Raw genomic sequence first — 21,434 nt, forward strand, 5'->3', positions numbered from 1 at the left:
CTACTTTTCAGAAGACACACCAGCATGAACCTATGGTGTTTATTAATCCTAGGACACATGCCCATTTCACTGAGCCAGATATGCTAATCACTGAAGCGATGGAAGAACACATCTTTAAACACATGATAGGGAAGTACAAATAGAAGAGGAATGATGATGCATTCAAGCGTCTTTCTAGCGTCACCACCTGATCAGCTAGGTAGGCTGAGATGCCAGCGTGCGTGTCATTGAAAATGTGTGTCTTGTTTATTTGTCACTGGCCTTCATCATCAGTTGCAGTCTTATATAAGCCAGGGCCCCTGGCACAGTGAGAACTGCAGAGAGAGCCCAGTGCAGCAGACGACAACCACAAGACACCCACAGGTGAGCGCTAATAGGGGGGCTTTGGCAGCAAGACAGTGTGACGAGATGTTATGTTATATTATAAATGTATACAGCGCACAATTACCAATGGTGTCTTGGCGCTAGGAAACCGAGAAACAGGCAAAGGGATTAATCAGTGACCAGCCCACTAGAGGTGGGTGAAATTCCCTTGAGGTGAGCAGAACACAGTCATTTAGCCTATTTTTCCCACCCGAGTAGAATTATGGCTGATCCGCTGCTCCAGGCAGGAAAAAACCCAAGAGGTGCAGTTGTCTTTTGAAGTACTGTGTTGGGCCTGGCAATGTATCAAACTTAATACTAACTGCACGTAGTTACATACTTTGCCCGGACCCCAAACAGTCATCTTCAAAGCAAAGCAACTGTCACACAAGAGCTCCTCTGCTACAATAGTTCCTTTGAAGAGCACTGTCATGGGCAACCCACTCTAATTACCATAATGTAATTACCAATAAAGCAATTATAATGGCTGGCACCTGACAGTGAAGGGAGACAACTCAAGACCTGGCTGTTCGAGCAGTAGCTGCCCCCTTCCCCCAAGCACCTTGAGACCCTTCCGGGTGAGTAGTGCACTATACAAATGCTATGATTGATTGATTGATTGATTGAAGGGCTGCATAGGAATTGATCATTCCTTGGGTCCCTCAATGCCTTAAAAGAGGAATTCATGTTTAGAAGGATATTTTGAGTCCATTCCTCCTTTTTTCCAACCCAGGGTTGGCAGATGTGGATACAGATGAAGGGCATGTTTACAATATTTTGGCGTTGGGCAGCACTGCAAGCCTTCTAGCTGCACCACCCCACGGCAAATGAAAAAGGCAGGAATGCACCGTATCTACAAGATACTCCACATTCCTGTCCTTTCTGCCGGGCCCAAAACTGCAGCTGAGCGTTAATGCAGGCAGCCTTACACCATGGTGCAAGGGTGTCTGTGTTGTTGCATACTTATTTGTGTGCAGTAAGGGACACCTTCCTGCACAATAACAATCAAAGGAGACATTTTCCTAATTATATGTCTGCCGCAGAATGCAGCACATGTGGAAACAGCAACAAAAAAAAATGAGGAGAAATGCAAACATTTCTAATAGTTACGCCTGCTTTTGGAAAACATTAGTTTTGGCGCTGCCTGAGGTTTACGTAAGTTGTAAATCTGGGGCAGTTTCAAAAGCCAGGGGTGTTGCGTGTGGACACTCACAGCAGCATCCATGGAACGCCCCTTCCATGCAGAGTAAGCCATTGTCTTATTCCATATTTACACGGCCATAAAAAACCACTCAGGGTGGCTGTGAGTGGCCTTTTAAATATGGGCCATTGCACTACACCTCCAGAGCGTCACAAAAGTGACACTCCAGAGGCGTAAAAGTGCTGCTGGTACATTATAAATATGCCCCAATGCTTGACCTCCACTACCCCATGCATTTAATTTCAGCTACCCTCTCTGGTGCCCTGGTAAATGTCTTCCCACCATATATCCATCCACAGCCCTCTATTACCCACAGTCCAGACACACCTTCGACGGAGCCCGCCGTGAATCAACCGCAGGTCACTGAAACATACATAGCTCCACATGCATTTGGCATCCATGGCCCAGACCTGCCAACCAAGAAAAAAGTCACTGTGTGAGAAGGTAGCGGGGCCTTACAGGGTGCCAAGAAGTACCAATGTGCTCACCTTTCGCCCAAACCCCGATCTTGTAAAAAAAAAAAAAAGCCTGCCGAAGCTGGTGCCTGTTCAAAGCCTTGAAAGATGAGCTGGAAATGTACTCTTTGCAGTGGTTTTCAAGCTCGTCCTTCCTGTCACAGTGTGATACCTGCTCCTTACCATGAGACGGTGTGAAGGGAGCTGATATTGTGTGACACGTTGTGGCTCTGTGTGAGTTGGCTGGTCTGCATCAGCCTCTGGCCATCTGTCATCCTCGCACCTTAGTGCACCTGCCACCACGGTCACTAGGCAATGCCACCATCCCTAAACCTTCTCCACTTTCACTGGTCCTGCTCTACAGTAGTGAACTAGCCAGAATATCTGGCACATTGCCATCATTGGAGGGCCTCAGCTGTGTATCCCAGCCACATATCCATTCCTCTTGCAGCACCCCCATCTCAAAGCTTTACCTGCACAGCAGCAGAGTCTATGAAGACCAGGTTCCTAATGGACTGCTTCCACATAATTTGCGTAGCATCAGTGCTTAACTTGTGCTGGTTCCCATAGCTAAGCTCAGAAGCCCGTGGATGTTGCTATTAAATGCCAGTGCTCCTAATGTCAAAGCACCTCAGGCCTCTTTAATGCATTAGCAGAAATCGTCTCCATTTTTACGTCACTCTTGCAGCTTCCTGCTTTCTCCCTATGTGACATTTTCCGTCTTTCTCTTCTTCCATCTTTCAAGTGTCCTGCTTTAAAACTTGGTTTGTCTTTAATAAAATAGTTGAAAATCAATTTACTTTGTTTGGCCAGGTGTCAAATCATAGCTCAAAGATATCCTATATCATCCGTGACATCACCCATTGCTGACTTTTTTAGTTTTGCAATTGCCCAATGTGTTCTGACACAAGTTGTTTTGTGTTTTTCATAAAAGGCTTTTCTGTCCCAGAGGAGCTAACTGAGCCAGCTGAATCACAAAAGGTAAACCTCCAAGTGGGGGTCACACATCCAGCTCATAAAACCATGAAACTATTCATTCAATTTCCTGGTTGAATCTCCAATTTTTCTTCCTAATTATAGCACATACGGATAATTCCTATTTTCACTTTATTATGCAGTAGGAAGACTTTTTTCTGGGTTAGTATCTTAGAATATTTTAATTCAGTGCTTTAAGTAGCATAAAAATAAGAGTGCAGGTGCCACAAGGTGACGCTGCCTAAGCACTTAGGCGCATGGCTTAAACATATAAACTACATTTCTGTGATTTCCATAGTGTGCCACCTGAGCAAAATTTTGGTTCCTCTGTAAGCTTTCTGTTACTGCATCCAGCTATGGGAAGTAGGGATTTTGGAACTGGCAATGATCTGAACCGCAGACTTTGGAACTGGGTCACAAAGTCCTGGCATCAGCTCAACATCCTGTGACTCTCGGCAAATGACTTCAAAGCTCCAACACTCCTGAAATGGAAGCTCAATAAGATGAGTACACTGTAAATAATTATGGCATAATGATAGTAAAAAATAAACTGGACTTTTGGAGGAAGTACTTACATTTTTAGGTCTTGGCCTTCGCAACGTGCATGTGTTGCAAAGGAAAAAGACCTTTTCTCGCCGCTTTCCCTTTTCAGCCAAGCACGTGCACGCGTTCCATTGCCTTCAATGGCAACGCGTGCACGTAGGAGATATTCACTCGCTGGAGCGCGCCACCATCTAGCAGCAATTATCGCTCCCGCGAGTGAATCGCGTCCACCCTCCTCCTCTCCTCCACCTCCGCACCTCCCCTCCTTGCGAGGCGCTCATGCTTGTTGCTTGTTTTGAAGGTCAGTGCATGAATGTGCTAATCGCAAGAAACGCATGCCACTTGACAAGTAACATAGAGGGGCCACACTGAACCGAACATACCAGTTCCTTAAAAGTTCACATTCACAAGCACAAACGTTGCACAGAGTAAATGGGAAGATTGAGGGGTACACATGAAAGGGGTATCTTGCTATCTGACTGCGAGCCGGCTGTCAGACGCTGCCCCGGGGGATGAGTAATCCCCGTGCAGGCACTTAAAGCCAGCCGCTCCGACGCGGCGATCCCTGGGGGCCCTCTGCGATAAAGTGTGTTTCATAGCTTCCCGGCTCGGTGCCGACGAACACCAAGGGTTGACTAGTCTTGATTTTGCCTCATGCCTCTTTTCATCCATCACTGCCTTCTTATCTCACTCTTTCGGTTTTCATCCCTCCTTTCACTTGTCACTGTTTTCCGTCTTAATCTGGCAATAAAAAATACCTCCCGGTAGCCAGAAATTAGCGCAGGTTGCAACTCCCTGCAAGCCCCGGCGCAAATTATGCACCGCTAAAAGAGTGGTGCTAATGCATGTTATACATATAATTAATTATACGTGTATTTTATGGGTAAAGCGTGTAAAAGAGCGACATTCATGGAACTGTAGCAAAAAAGATTCTTCAGGTTGTCCGCTAAGGAGTTCTGAGAGAAGGCTTTTCGGTCTTGTGTTATAATATATTTATTTATTCGTTTGCACAATCAGACGATTGCCGTACTACTATGAAGCGAAAGGAGATGGGTTTAAGGGCAAAACCTGGAGAGCCCGAGCTGCAAAAATACCACATAAGCTCCAGTGGGCCCGCCCCCTCTTAACCCCCCCCTGCCCTCGCAACCCCACCTCTCTAAGAATTGGAGAAGTTCAGCAGACAGTGCGCGTGAGAATGTGTGAGGGACAGACGCGGGAGCCCGATGTCAGACGTCCTGAAATCTCTCGAATAAACGCCAGCTGATTTCAGACCACTCCATAGGAAATTGCACTTTAAAGCATCTGTGCATCAGAGCAAAACCGAACCGTTATCTTTGGATCGCATTTCTAGACTCACGACACACGCTAACCTTTTAAAAATAGGTTTCATTTTTTTGGGGGGGGTTTCACCGCAGGAAACGTGAGCGAAGCTGGGCTGGCAGCGTCTTGTGTACATCGCGCCTGGCACCACGAGATCTGGGCTTGGAGAGACCCTCGAATCACAGACTGAGGGGCACATCTACAGAGTGTCCCCAATACACGGGTCACAGGCTTTCGGGGCACACAGTCCACGAGTACCCCCACTTGACGGGTCCGGGGGCACACATTTCAAGAGTACCCCCAGTGCACGGGTCCCTCACCGCACACCCCCCTGGGACACATTCCCTCAGCAAACACCCGGGCCTGCAGGGAGCGCCGACCCACTCTCCCCTGCAGCGCACTGGTTTCCAGGGCAGGCCCTCGCCTTCCCTCCCAGCCTGTGCTCCCCCACCCCTCCACATTCCTACAGCAAATACCCGGGCCTGCAGGGAGTGCCAGCCCACTGTCCCCTGCAGCCCCCCTCTTTCCTCCCACAGCAAACCCCCAATCCTGTAGTGTATGCCAGCTTGTTCTCGCCTGCAGGGCACAGGCTTTGCAGATCAGACCCTCCTCTTTACCCCCAAATTCCCCAACCTGTTTTGTCCAACCCCTCACCTGCCCACAGCAGCCCACCCTCACCTGCAGAGCACTTTCTTTCTGGAAAAGCCCCCCTCCCTTCCCCAAAGTCCACGCTCAACCCGTGCTTTCACACCTCTTTACATTCTCACAGTTAGGCATCGGGCAAAGGCTGAGCAGTTCTGACACGCCGCCCAGCTTTCCCACACAGAGACCTTTGTATCCAGGCAGCTAGACACCGCACACACATTCCAACATTCCCACAGCACACGCTGTTGTGTTTATAATACGTGTGTCCCTCATGGGACACCCTACCCTGTGTGCTTGCCAGTGTCCCTGCGAGGACACCGTACCAGCAGTGAGGTCACCAGCTGATAACTGTCAGAAGTGACAGTTACCAGCTGATCGCCGTTCTGACATCAGCCGCGCTCCACGTCTGTCGGAGCATCATGTTGGTTTGAAGAAATAAAGTAATTATCAACTTGCCTTGGTTGGTGATTCTTAACAATAGTGGTGACGACAAGCCAACACCGAACCCAAAAAGGAAATTAAGAAGAAAGCAAAGAAAACAAGACAAGAAGAAATTTAAGAACTGTCAGTCGGTAACTAAGCCAGCGCTCTGTGCGGTAATATGAAAGAAAAGAACAAGCACAAGTAAGGCGGAAGGAAAAAAAAAACTAAAGATCAGCAGGAACATAATCGAGGAAGTAATACCGTATGAGTAAATTGAAAGTAAATAAGTTAGGCTGAATGAAAGCGAACCATAAAGGAAAAAGATAATAAAAAGAAAAATAGACTGACTTAAAGGAACGCAACTAGCGGAGACGTAAAAGACTGAATGTGCGCATGGTAAATGAAAACGAGTGTCGGAAGAAAATAGAGAATTAAATCGTACAACTGCTGCACAAGAAAAAGTCCAAACGTGAAATTAGTACTCGTACAGACTGAATGTTTGAAAAATAAGGAACCTGAGGAGAATTGAAGACTCTGTCACACCAACGGGCATAACCGTCATATTTCAACCGTCGTAGTACAAGGCAACCGCTTCAGCTGAGGAGAAGAAAGCCGGCACTACGTCATCGCGTCAAAACATGAACGACGTTAGCGGCCATCTTGAGTGTGAAAAAGGGAATACAATGCAGATTGCGGACTAGGCATTGTGCAAGGACTCTAGAAACGAACCCCTCAGGAAAAACAAACGTGCACAATGAAGCAGAGGACTCGAACACACAGAATAAAGCACCGGAGTAAAAACGGTATTTGTCATTTTAAAAAACTGTAATACAAATATATAAAGAAATTAAGTTTACACATGTGCCATAAAAAAAAACAGACAGAAAAAAACATAGACAGTAAAATAGAAGCCAGTGTAAAAATATCAACACAAGCACTTAACCATAACAACAGTTAAAGATTACTAGCAACCCCTCTCTCTTGTTTTAGGAAGGCCACTATGAGTGACTTGGTAACAGGTTGTATTTGGAATCTCTCACCACCTGAGACATTCCTGCGTGCAGGCAGTGAACCAGTATTAAAATGGGAAGAGTGGAGGGAATATTTCTTAAACTACATCCCACACTAGGGGAGGATGCAGAAATAAAACCGGAAAAGAAGTACAAGATGCTGATGCACAGCTTAGGTGCAGGAGGGATAAAAGTTTATAATTCTATAAACAAGAAAATAAGAGGTGAAAACGAGGGTGATGTGTTCTCTAACGCAATTGATGATCTAAATGCATACTATAAACCTACAGTTTGTGTTGAGGTAGACAGATATACATTTTTCCATAGAAAACAGGGAAAGGAAGAGACGATAGACGACTATGTATCGGCTCTAAAAGAACTAGCAATTAACTGTCGTTTTGGAGGACTACACGATGAACTTATAAGAGATCAAATTGTAATGCAAGGCTCCAACGAAAACATTCAAGACAATCTATGGGCCAAGGGGGAGTACCCTCTGCAGAACATTATAGATATAGCTAGGAAAGCTGAACTAACTGGACGATGTGCCAAAGCTGTGTTAAATGACGATAAGATAAAGAAAGAAGGTGACCATGTCAGCAAAGTGACCGATCAAAAGAGTTGGAAAGTTAGCAAGCACACTGTAAGAAAGGAAGACACTATCCAACCAGAAAGAAGACAAGAGAAACGGGGGAAAGGATATTGCTACCGATGCCTAAGCACTGCACACATGGCATATGATTTTAGATGCCCCGCCCGTGAAGCAAAGTGCACATTCTGTGGCCTAATTGGACATTTCAACAAGGCATGTTATAGGAAAAAACCACAACATGTAAAAGCAGTGGTAGACGATGAAGATGAGTTGGATGACGACACAGATGAAGACATCAACATGTACATCCTCAACATAGACGATGAACAAGAAGAGGTAAAAGAAAAAGGAAAAGGAGCTAAGACAAGAAAACCGATGTGTACTATGAATATTAGTTGAGTGGAAATAAGCATAGCGGCAGATTCAGGCTCGCCTTACACCATCGTGAACGAAAAGGTATGGGAAGCAAAATTCAAGGAGGTGATCGGTGAGAAACTCTATGAACCAGATATAATTATTAAATCATTCAATGAGAAACCTATTAAAATATTAGGGTACAGAAGTCTCAGGTTCATATTCAAGAGTAGAGAGGCTCAATGTAAACTCTATGGGGCAGATTTATGAGGCCCTTGCGCCTCTTTGCGCCGCAATTGCGTCACTTTATTTGACGCAACGGCGGTGCAAACAATGTGCCCTATTTACAACGTGACGCATCTAGGAGATGCGTCACGTTGTAAAGCCCTGTGGCATAAGAAGGCGTTCCTGCGCAGGGGGGGCGTTCCTGCGCAGGAACGCATCCTAAAAGTGGCTGAGTGAAATCTATAAGATTTCACTTAGTCACTTTCAGGCCAATGCTGCATCAAAACCCTGCGCCTGCTTGAAGCAGGCGTAGGTCTTGACGCAGCATTGTGAAGATGGGGCACCCCCGAGCCTTGCTGGAGCTGCGTCGCGCTTTTGACGCAACTCCAGCAATGCGCCACCTTTACGGCACAGATGCGTCACGCATCTGTGCCATTTTTGCCCCATGGTGCGCCGCATTGTAAATGCGGCGCACCATGGGTGGCGGAGCAGCGGCGCAAGATAACTGGCGCATCCCTGGGGATGTGCCAGTTATCATAAATCTGCCCCTAAGTATCAAAAGTTGGACCATCTGTACTTGGATGGTTGGACCAAGGAAGTTTGGGAATCAAGCTGGATCCTAACAGCCGTGAGCCCGTGCATAGCATGACAGACACCGACGACTGCGCAGAATTACAAAGTAGAATGCCTATCAAGACCAACAATGACACTGAAACTAATGAAGTGGATGAGTTATGCATGGCAAATGTATGGGAATGTTCCTGCAGAATAACAAGGGATGAATGGATGGAGGAACAAATGAAGGACAAAGACATAGGAATTGTAATTCAAATGGTCAAAGCAGTTTGGTCTTGCGAGGATAAACTAAAAGATGGAATGAAACTTTTCTGGGAAGTGAAGGATGAATTATCCATAGAAGATGGACTACTTATGAGAAGCGGTAGATACGTACCGCCGATGGATATCCGGAAGAAAATACTGGAAGAATGTCATGAAGGACATCTGGGCAACGGTAAAAGTAAAAACAAGGTGGGAAACATGTATTGGTGGCCAGGCATCAGCCGAGACGTTGAAAGTAAGGTGATGAACTGTAAGTTATGTGTGGAAGCAGACAAAACTCAAGTGACTTACAGACCTCCCCTGCAGCCAATACAATGCCCATCCATGCCTTGGGAAATGATTGGCATTGACATGATAGGACCGGTGTCTGATGAGAACAAACTACAATACATAATTGTTATAATTGACCACTACACGAAATGGCCAGAAGTAAGGGTCACCAGAAAAACTGACTCTCAACACGTAGTCCAATTCTTGGAAGACACTTTTACGCGTGAGGGTTTACCCAAAAGAGTTGTAAGTGACAACGGCGTACAATTTGCCTCAGACCTATTCGAAGAATACATGAAGAAGCACAACATTGAACACATAACAACATCAATATATCACCAAGCAGCCAACGGAGCCGTAGAGAGATTTAAAGAAGTACTTGAAGGTATCATTCAGATAGCCACCTCTAACCAACTGGACTGGAAGAAAGAAATGATGAGGACAATGTGGGCTTACAGAATAACGCCGTGTGAGTCTATTGGCCACAGCCCATTCGAACTCATGCGCGGACGAACTCCACTTACGAAGGACAATGTGGGCTGGGTTAAGGCTGCCCGCAGAGTACACTGGTCTTCTGAGGTGGTGAAAGAAAGACTGGCTCAAGCACAATCCAGGAGCAAGAGTTACTACGACAAAAAAAATGGATGCAAGGAGGTGGAAATCAAGGCAGGATATGTGGTGAAAACAAGAAGAAACTGACACGTTGGCAAGAGTCAAGAGAGATACACCAAACCTGTAACCGTTCGTGAAGGGTACTGCAATTCTGCCCGCCAGAGGGATGGGAAGGCCTGGCATTCCACAGCACTGTCAGCTCGCATACATCCCGAGAACGATACGGTGGTAAACACACTTTTTGATGCTATTGCAGAGCAATCCAGTACGCGGAAGGGAAGTACGGCAAGACAATATTTTTCTGACACTGAATCTGACGTTGAACTTTCTGCAACCCCAGGACGGAGAAGTGATATTGGTGTGCACGATGACACCCTATCAGGGGACCGTTCGGCCTCTTCATCCAGACCTGTAGGCGCAAGGCGCAGGCTACCTGCCATCCCAGTCTGTGACCTGGCGCAACCTAGGGACAGAACCAAGGCTGGTAGACTGATGTGATCGCCAGCTGAACCTAGGGACTATATATATATGGATAGCGGAGACTTATGCTCCCGTCCTGTTCTTGTTGGTTCCAGTTCTCCCCTAAGGAGGGGGATGTGTTGTGTTTATAATACGTGTGTCCCTCATGGGACACCCTACCCTGTGTGCTTGCCAGTGTCCCTGCGAGGATACCGTACCAGCAGTGAGGTCCCCAGCTGATAACTGTCAGAAGTGACCGTTACCAGCTGATCGCCGATCTGACAGCAGCCGCGCTCCACGTCTGTAGGAGCATTGTCTTGGTTTGAAGACATAAAGTAATTATCAACTTGCCTTGGTTGGTGATCCTTAACACACGCCCTCCATTCTTTGCACTGCCCTTGGTGTGCCAGAGACACCTCCGCTACTGCCCTCTCACACCTGTCTACCTTCTCACAGAAGCTAACTGTTATTGCGTTGCCTCCTGCACAGCCAGGGCTTTCGGGAAGAAATAAGTGCTTCGCCCAACGTGTTTCTTAGGAGCTCTGCTTGGCGCTACCTAATAGCGCGGTTGACGAATTCCAAGCTGCCTGGTGCCTCTTCCTCGATCACCCTCCTCTTCCCTGTGTCTTTTACTCACTCTCGCAACCCTTTTGTAATCCATGCTTCCTCCCTTTGTTGCAGATTTTTGTTAGATTTTATTTATGTTAATTTATGTAGCACGTCTTGCCATTCTCGTCACCTAATTCAAAGTAAGTTCTGCTTGAATGAGCATGTTTCGAAGTTGAACCGTGCGTGCACGTAGAGTTGTAGCAAGTTTAGCCGACAGTTGTAGCAGGAGAAACAAACAAATGCCACTATGGACAGCCAGCCATTCGTTATCTACGGCGGTCCGCGTGTCTTTATAGTCTTGGGTACAATATCAAATCATTACTCAACACCTTTTGTGAAATGCCAAGGCTGCAGAGGCTGTGTGCTGTACAGGTTGTGAGGGGTGCAGAAGTTATAAGGGGCTGTGTGTTCTGCAGGTTGTGAGGCGGTGCAGGGGTTGTGTGTTGTGTAGATTGTGATTGTGTTGCAGGGGCTGTGAGTTTGGCAGATTATGGGGTGGCTAAATGGGCTGTGTGTAGTGTGGATTGCGGCTGTGTATTGTGCAAATTGTGATGGGGCTACGGAGGCTGTGTGTTGTGCCGATTATGGTGTGGCCACAGGGGCTTTGTGTTTTGCAGATTAAGGTAGGACTGCGTGTTGTGAAGATTGTGTTGATGTTGCAGGGGCTGTGTGTTGTGCAGAAAGAGATGGGGCTGTGTGTTGGAATGGGGTTTGAAAATCTGTATGTTGTGCAATTTGTCATGGTGAATTCAGCAGCTGCAAGAGTTGTGTTGAACAGATTTTGATGCGATACAGAGGATGCAAGAGTTGTGTTGAACAGATTGTGATGCGATACAGAGGATGCAAGAGTTGTGTTGAACAGATTTTGATGCGATACAGAGGATGGAAGAGTTGTGTTGAACAGATTTTGATGCGATACAGAGGATGCAAGAGTTGTGTTGAACAGATTGTGATGAGATACAGAGGATGCAAGAGTTGTGTTGAACACATTTTGATGCGATACAGAGGATGCAAGAGTTGTGTTGAACAGATTGTGATGCGATACAGAGGATTCAAGAGTTGTGTTGAACAGATTTTGATGCGATACAGAGGATGGAAGAGTTGTGTTGAACAGATTTTGATGCGATACAGAGGATGCAAGAGTTGTGTTGAACAGATTGTGATGAGATACAGAGGATGCAGGGGTTGTGTTGAACTGCTTGTGATGGGATACAGAGGATGCAGGGGTTGTGTTGAACAGATAGTGATGGGATACAGAGGATGCAAGGGTTGTGTTGAACTGCTTGTGATGGGATACAGAGGATGCAGGGGTTGTGTTGAACTGATTTTGATGGGATACAGAGGATGCAAGGGTTGCACATTGCATAGTTCGCATGGTAAATTCAGGGGCTGAAGGGGGTTAGTTGTTCTTTGCCAGACTGTGATGGGATGCTACTGCTATAGGAGATGTGTGTTCAGATTTTGATGGGATATGCAGATATTGCAGGGGTTGTGTGATTGTGATAAGGATTCAGGGGTGTGTGCTTTGTACAGACTGTGACAAGAACGTACATACAGTTGGTGCGGATATAGATTATTGTAGAAAATGCTCAGTCTACAGGGTTTTTTTGATGGTCGATTATGCTGCAGAGAGTGTTTATTGTACATATTGTGATGGGGACGCAGGGGGCTATGTATGTGCAGATTGTAAAGGAGACTGCAGAGGCTGCAGGGTCTGTATTGTGCACAGTTTGTCATGTGGCTGCAGGATGCATGTTGCGGTGGTGAAAACTGGCTGCAGATGCTGTGTGTTGTATGGATTTTGATGGGAGCTGCAGGGGCTGTGTGTTGTATGGATTGTGATGGAGGCTGCAGTGGCTGTGTGTTGTATGGATTGTGATGGAGGCTGCAGTGGCTGTGTGTTGTATGGATTGTGATGGGAGCTGCAGGGGCTGTGTCGATTTTGATGGGAGCTGCAGTGGCTGTGTGTTGTGTAGATTGTGAAGGGAGCTGCAGTGACTGTGTGGTGATGGGAGTACAAAGGCTGTAAGGGTTGTGTGTTGAATAGATTGTGATGAAAAGGCAGAGGGCTGTCTGTGTATTGTTCAGGCTGTGATTGGAATGCACAGAATGCAGGGAGCTGTGTACTGTACAGATTATGGTGTGGGCACGGGGAGGGGCTGTGTTATGATTGACTCGGTCAACTATCCGGTCTGTGGCGGTAAGGTCATGATCGGTGAGCAGTAATTTAAAGGTCCCTAGAGTGGGGCGCCACCCACAATGGATGGGAGCGCCCGGGGGAAGACGGCCATTGGCCCCTTCCACGGGGAGGCGGCACCCACTAAGGATGGGGCGCCTAGGGGGAGGCGGTTATATGCCCCTCCTTACTAATTTCCCGGGGGCCGGATATCCGCGACGGCGGATAGAGAGTGTGGGGTTGGGGGGGAGAGTCCACGCTGTCCTTCCTACAGAGACCTCATACGGGAACTCGGACGACCCTTAAGATGGCGTCGAGTAGAAAGGGGGCCCCCACCACGACAAGGGAAGTTACAGTTGGCAATGAGGGTAGAGCCCTCTGCGCATGCGCCGCTCACTCAGTGAGGGCGGGAGTTGGTAGTAGGGATCTGACACCGGTTAAGACCTTGCCGTTGGCCTTTAATGCTAGGATGTACAATTTGAATTAGAGTGTATGCATTTTCAGGATGTTAGCCAAAAGTACATGACTGCATCGAAATGTAATAAATGACAAATTGTACATAATGCATAATGATGAAACTTTTATTTAATGTTTTACATTTTGTTTCATATTTTAATAAATACGGCCGGGAGGGTGACTCCCTCCCGTCTTCCAAAAGTTCAACAATTGTCCGACTTCCCATCCTTGGGGATATGTGTTGGGAGGGGGTGGCGGGCATCCCGGCCATATGGAAAGGGGCGACCGCTCGGTCCCCCCGAACGTATGGATGGGTGCCCGAACCTCCCGGGAAGCCATTTTGGGCGGGTGGGCGTAGCCCGGCTGGTATGCCCAAAGCGGCGTAGCCGGGGCGCGCCTTCCCCCGCCCGAGAGGGGTTGTCCTAGACACCTCGATGGAAGACCACGCCCAGTAGGCGTATCGGGGACGGGTACACGCCCTCCCGCAGAAGGATAAAGGAGCGGGAATCCAGAAGATCGTCCTCTTGTTCCTCGGATCGGAAGGTTGCACCCACTCGTTGCTCGTGAGCCCTCGACGGAACAAGCAGCAATTTTGACCCACCCACCAGCCCCTGATAGCAAATGTTTGGAGAAAAATAAAGTTTTTCTGAGTGATGAAAGTATAGGCCTTTTTTCCTTGAAGGAGTGAATAAAGGAATTTTGAGAATGTAAATACGGTTCGCATTGGAGAAACTTCTTCTTGCAGGAAAGATCAGTAATAACAGTGAGATGATGTGAAATTTTTTCTTTTTTAATAGGTAAACAACTGTCGTATTTATTTGTGGGGCGGTAAGGTCATGATCGGTGAGCATTTTCAGGATGTTAGCCAAAAGTACATGACTGCATCGAAATGTAATAAATGACAAATTGTACATAATGCATAATGATGAAACTTTTATTTAATGTTTTAAATTTTGTTTCATATTTTAATAAATACGGCCGGGAGGGTGACTCCCTCCCGTCTTCCAAAAGTTCAACAATTGTCCGACTTCCCATCCTTGGGGATATGTGTTGGGAGGGGGTGGCGGGCATCCCGGCCATATGATTGGAGCCCTTTCTTTTTTTGGATATGTACTCAAAATTGGTGTCTTGGAATTTTGCTTATTCTTGTTCTGAGCTCCTAAAAAAATGGAAGACTGTAGCATGCTTGAGCATGTGATCATGTCATGGGAGGTCTTTCAAAGCATAGTTTACCACGTTCTGGCTTGCTCACTGCACCATCAGGATTCAAGCAAGCCGGGCCGAAGACGGCTGTAATGCCAGAAACCTGTCCCCGGAAGCTTGTTTCCTTTCCAGTAAAGAATTGGCTTGGTAGTTTGGTCTGCCCTGTTCCCATGATGCACTGGGCCAGGGACAGACTAATTTGCATGTAGCCAGGTTCTGAACTGGGATGGTGCAGTGAGCTAAAAAACGGTGATGGATCAAGCCCTGATCTTTTGACTGGGTAGGAGTGTTCTGCTTAATTCAGATACTCTGTCCATCACCACCCCCCTTTTTGAATCGTTTTGGCCACCACAAGCGTGGAAGGGTATGCTCAGACATGAGTCCCTTGCTCACTGCACCATCAGGATTCAAGCAAGCCGGGCCGAAGACGGCTGCAATGCCAGAAACCGGTCCCCGGAAGCTTGTTTCCTTTCCAGTAAATAATTGGCTTGGTAGTTTGGTCTGCCCTATTCCCATGATGCACTGGGCCAGGGACAGACTAATTTGCATGTAGCCAGGTTCTGAACTGGGATGGTGCAGTGAGCTAAAAAACGGTGATGGATCAAGCCCTGATCTTTTGACTGGGTAGGAGTGTTCTGCTTAATTCAGATACTCTGTCCATCACCACCCCCCTTTTTGAATCGTTTTGGCCACCACAAGCGTGGAAGGGTATGCTCAGATGTGAGTCCCTTGCTCACTGCACCATCAGGATTCAAGCAAGCCGGGCCGAAGATGGCTGTAATGCCAGAAACCGGTCCCCGGAAGCTTGTTTCCTTTCCAGTAAAGAATTGGCTTGGTAGTTTGGTCTGCCCTGTTCCCATGATGCACTGGGCCAGGGACAGACTAATTTGCATGTAGCCAGGTTCTGAACTGGGATGGTGCAGTGAGCTAAAAAACGGTGATGGATAAAGCCCTGATCTTTTGACTGGGTAGGAGTGTTCTGCTTAATTCAGATACTCTGTCCATCACCACCCCCCTTTTTGAATAGCTTGAATCCAGTGGCATAGCGAGGACGGGGCCCACTTCTTGGCAGACACCTTGCCACTGAGGACGACTGGTCCCAGGAAAATTGATTTCTGGTCCAGGAAGGACGTGGCTTGGCAGATCGGGTAGGACTATTCGCATGGAGTAGAAGGGTCAAGACTGATTTGCATATGGCTGTGTCCAAACTGTGGTGGCATGGCGAGCAAAAAAAACATGAATTTAATGCAAATCCGCGACTGTGGTGTGTTCTCATACTCAAGTTCCAATAAAGTTTTCTCATGTTCTGTTACTATGGTTCCTTTTCACTGTGTAATGCAGAATGTATTAGGTCATTTTTAGAATGCTGTTATGTCAGGTTTAGAAGGGAAGGCAGAAGCGGTTGGAGTTGGTGGTTACAGGACGTGGGTCTTTATTGGTTTGTGAAATAAACCTATTTTTACTCGAATTACCGACTCCAGCGCCTCTTTACAGCGACATAGGATGAATGTCTAAAAATGTTCAGCATTCTGTCTATCATTTTCTATGTTGCTATATCACCTATCTCTCTTTCAATGGGACATCTTGTGCCAGGAGATCCCTTGCTACCTAACTATCATCAGAATCTCTTCCACTCTAGGTGAACAAATGTTACAGACTGGCACACAAATTGTATCTTGATATGTTCAATCCACTACAGCACAGCATGAGGTATATCTGAACTCAAAGCCTCTCTTTTCCTTTCAAATTTAAGTGCTAAATCTATCATTTTCCCTGGTGCCTTCACCACATGCAGAATCCAAACAAGGATCACTGCATGACTATTTCAGCCTGACTTGACCATGTGATCAAAGAACCAAAGCAAGCCTCCTTTTGGAAACATGAGTTTTACTTCTCACTTAATCTACCTGGGCAGGAGTTTGAAATTTACTGGAACTTGAACATTTAGCAAAAAGTACATAAATGAAGGGAACAGAAAATCACAACATGGCCTGGAGCCTGATTTCACCTGCAGACAACTCAACAATCTCCTTTTAAATCGCATGGGGTGGTGGAAAGTAGGCTTATTGCTAAATCTCTCTTATCCCCTGCTGTTAATATTAAATGCCACAGAACACCAGCAACATTTCTAGATATGCTGCATGTGAATGTGGCAATGTATCCTGGAAAGGAACACTAGATTACGCCTACCACAAGCTCCCTTCCAGCACTTCTTGAGCTCTGGTACGAGATGAATACCGAAGATCAGTCCCCGAAGGATGATGAAACCCACTGGCCCACAAGCAGTGACCTTATTTGTCGCAGAAAAAAACATAGATTAAGGAGCAGGATGGTCTATTCAAGCAGTATGGTCCCAGTCTTTAATTTCGTGCTACCTTAATATTGTATCAAAATTATGAATCACCAAAACACCAAGAGAAGAATAGATGGGTAAGAATATGTGTGCTAAACTTTACTCTCCGTCAGTATTCCTTGATGATATATATACATATCTCCCAAAGTACACAGATTTAAAGATAAGAATAGTAGATCTATACTTACCTAAACAATATTTACCTTCTTTACATTTTGTTTGTCGATATTATTGCTGTAGTGATACTGGTAACTAGTCTTAATATCGAATAAAAAATATCGAATGGACAACATATCAAGTTTTTAATATTGAGTGGAAAGGATATCCATTTGCAATAATATAGTGGTTAAGAAAATTGACATGCAGGTAAGAAATATTGATTTTAACAATATTGAAGTTAGTAATGTCGATTGTCACAATATCATTGCTAACAATTTCAATTTTTTTAAGTGTTTTGTATGTTTTGTATGTTGGCATTTGTGGTAAAAGTATGTATGTATTTTGTAATGTGTGTTTGAATTTTTTTTAAGTATTGAATATGATGTTAATTAATTTTTGTGTAATTTAATTTCGTAGTGCGTTGTGGGTTTGTAGGGGAATAGGATGGGAAGTAATTTATTTATTAATTAATGTATTATTGTATTAATTTATAATTTAGTATTTAAGCATTTATATTCTTAAGTAAGTCAATTAATTTATTATACATTGATCAATGCCAATTAATAATTATGTTAATTGTGATAATTTTTTATGAATTAGTAATTAATTAGATATTATTATTAATATTTATTTTGTACATATGTTAATTGTGTACTTTTTCATGAGCGGGTTGAGGTTGTATAGGGGAGTGGGGTGGGAAGTAATTTAATTTTATTGTTATTTGTATTATTTTTAATATAATGTGTTAATTGTGTGAATTAATTTAGATTTTATGGTTTTTAATTGTATTATTAATTGGTATTAGGTAATTAATTAATTGTTAATTAAATATGTTAATTTATTAATATTATACAATATTGTAGGTGACGTTTAGAGGGGAAAATGGTGGGAGGTAAATTAATTTTGAAAAATTCCCACCTACTATTCAACACTTTCCCTACTGTTGCACTCGTTGGAGGGCAAATAGTAATTTTTACCCACCCGCTATCCAACACTTTCCATACTGTTGCACTAACTGGAGTGGGAATAGTAATTTTTACCCTCCCGCTATCCAACACTTTCCCTACTGTTGCACTCTCTGGAGTAGGAAATACATTTTTACCCACCCGCTATCCAACACTTTCCCTACTGTTGCACTCGCTGGAGTGGGAATAGTAATTTTTAACCTCCTGCTATCCAACACTTTCCTTACTGTTGCACTCGTTGGAGTGGGAATAGTAATGTTTGCCCACATGCTATCCAACACTTTCCCTACTCTTGCACTCGCTGGAGTGGGAATAGTAATTTTTACCCACCCGCTATCCAACACTCTCACTACTGTTGCACTTGCTGGAGTGGGAATAGTAATTTTTACCCACCCTCTATCCAACACTTTCCCGATTGTTGTACTCGCTGGAGTGGGAATAGTAATTCTTCCCCACACGCTATACAACGCTTTCCCTTGTGTTAACGGTTCTGACTTTTCAATATGTAACATAGAAAAAGTTGCATCTTTCATAGACATAAAACGTTGCTTTTCAGTCAAATTTAAGGGGGCAAATAATGATGAAGTATTCATGTAGTGCCAGGGCACTTTCACTGATTTCAATGTCTGCAAAATCCAGGCAAACTGCATGACAGAACGCAATTGATTTTGACCATGGTACAAAACAGATACATCCTCTTGCACAATATCAACCACAGATGAAACAATATTATCTAATGTGTAAATGCGGGAAGAAAGCGTGTTAATGCTGTTATCTACAACTACTAGCACTTTTTCTAAATTTGCTTGATCTATTACTCTAATGCGGGATGCAGCCTCAATCTGGGACAGTTTCCAAACTTCGTTGTAAAAAGCATATATCCATCTTTTCAACCTGCCGGAAGTCGGGCCCTTGACAAAATCATTCAGATCAACATCGTCAGTCAATTTAGACTAATGCAGCTTAAGTGACGTTAAAGTGGAATGTTTGAACCAACTCTGACATAATTTGCCTACAGAAAAGGTAGTCACAGAATGGCCACTTTCAAAATGGGGATTCACTCTAACCTGTGTATAGCCTTGAGCTAAACACAGAAAAGAATGCTGGCAAGAATCTGCACTTTTGTGCCATAGCAACCAACCTTCAGGATCCAAACTGGATATGTTAAAGGTAGAATTCAGTAACAGCGTCTGTAATTCTCTAATTGAAAAATTTGTATTATTATCCCAACCGGAGTATTCCTCTAATTCAGGAAAAGAAGGAGCATTTAATTTTTTAGTAGTAGCCAATCCAAAGCAATCGTTTTTGAAACTGTAAAATTCTAAAACAACATATGGTTTGGGATTAGACATGCACAATGCAAAGCCTCAGTGCCTTGTACTTGCCAACTTTTAGAACCCCAAACAGATTTAAGATCAATAGTATCCTTCCACAGTTCATAGCCCCCAACAGCCAATTGGTCTAAAAAGGACTTCGAATATAATAATTTCGTGTGGGTATGTCTAACCTTGGAAGTGGACTTCTCAATCATTTTAAAATAAAATGCATTGGGATTTGACTGATTAAAATCAGTAAAGTAAGTGAACCTCTTTAAAAGAGAAGGGGAGCTGCCTTCAACAGGAGCGGGACAATGTTCCCATTGTGTATAATTAACCATATTCCTCTTGGTGTTAGCCTTATGCAGGTAGTGATTCCCAAAGTGCTAATAACAATACAAATCACCATAATTTGCGGAATCTAAATACAAATCTTTAGCATCAAAGGCAGCATAATATTTCAAATCAGAGAACAAACCTTCTACGGCCTGAACATCCCAATCATCAGAACGTTTATTTTGTTTAATCACATCTCCCATAGAAACACTGAAGACATTTGGGACATTTATAACCTCCGTGTGTCCGTGGATTTGAAATCTAATAGCATCCCACACAATCCCATCTAAGACGGGCCAAGCAGTGATGTTAACAAAAGCTAGGTGCCTCTTCAATCTGTGTGATTAGGAATGGGGTGGCAATGTTCCATTAATATGTCGAATGCATATTCTTTCATCAACATAGTGTCCATTGACAAGGCGGACAAAAATTACACCACAAATCCAATGGACATGAACGAGTAAATTGAAAAAAGCACCAACCAAATGTAGGTCCAAGGGGGAATCAAAAAATGTTTTTTAAACCATGTTGCAAAAATAGAAATTTTTGAAGGGGTCTTCGATGTGTGAGAGTCAGTGTCAAATGGAAATCTGGACTCTGTAGCCAAACAAGTATGCAAATTGTGCATCGATAGGTCAGTGGGGTAAGTATATTCAGTCTCAAGATGAGCATCAGGTGGAGAACTCAATAAAGGACTGGAAACTGCAGGCATCTCGAGGGCAACATCAGGCCTATTAGCAGGAACCGGGGCCAAAACTGAATGTCTTAAAAAAGATGTACAGGAGACCGCTGGTGTCATACTAAAAAGAATTGGCCACTCCGTGTAGTTTGACATTGTCAATGGAGATGTACCTTTTTTCCTTATGACCTGGAAGCGGTGGTAAAATGACTGTTCTTCTGCCCTGCACGCCAAGTACAGGAACTGGAGGTCGATATGAGCGACCAAATTCTTTCTTGTTTTCCATCTTCTCTCGAACCAGTTCTCCAACTCGGGGTAGCCAGCCAACTACCGGAATCTGCAACGCAGCATCAGATTTGGAGGGCAAGTGTTCCTTTGCAAGACTGTCTCTCGTCTCTTGTAGATTCTGTAAAACATGACAATGTTCATCTACGTCAAAGGGGGCAGCAACTGCCGCCTGGTCTAGATCTTCAAGGTCCGGGACAAACATTTTGATACCAAAGAGCATTTTGTATGGGGTCCGCCCACCCAGAGACCTTCTAGGGAGATTATTAAGTGCACATTGCACGCTATTGAGATGGGCCAGCCAGTTCCTGCCAGTGCCTATAACCCAAGCTGTCAAAGACTGCTTTAAATCTCAGTTCATGTGTTCCACAACACTATTACCCTCAGGTCTGTATGGAGACAAAAACTTGACTTGGACCTCCAACAAACTCATGGCATCCTTGTACGCCTTAGAGGCAAACGTGGGACCCTGATCCGAATGGAAGGTACCTCAGGCAAAAATTCCTACAAAGATACGCAAGTCTCTTATGACAGTTCGCGAATCAGCGCTGCAGTGTGGCCACTTCCAAACAAAGTGGGTGCAAGAATCAACTGCAACTAAGATGTACTT

At 44.8% G+C, this 21,434-nt stretch overlaps 1 long non-coding RNA gene across 1 annotated transcript in view; it reads left to right on the forward strand.

The window, feature by feature from the left end:
• Positions 1-330: 330 nt before the first annotated feature.
• Positions 331-21,434, forward strand: part of LOC144807897 (uncharacterized) — a 114,664-nt gene continuing 93,560 nt past the window's right edge. Inside the window, exon 1 of the long non-coding RNA XR_013606511.1 lies at positions 331-363. This is a non-coding gene — a long non-coding RNA (uncharacterized LOC144807897). The remainder of the gene's footprint in view (positions 364-21,434) is intronic.

The sequence above is a fragment of the Lissotriton helveticus genome, chromosome 1_2 (genome assembly GCF_964261635.1).
Source record: "Lissotriton helveticus chromosome 1_2, aLisHel1.1, whole genome shotgun sequence".
Taxonomy (NCBI): Eukaryota; Metazoa; Chordata; class Amphibia; order Caudata; family Salamandridae; genus Lissotriton; species Lissotriton helveticus.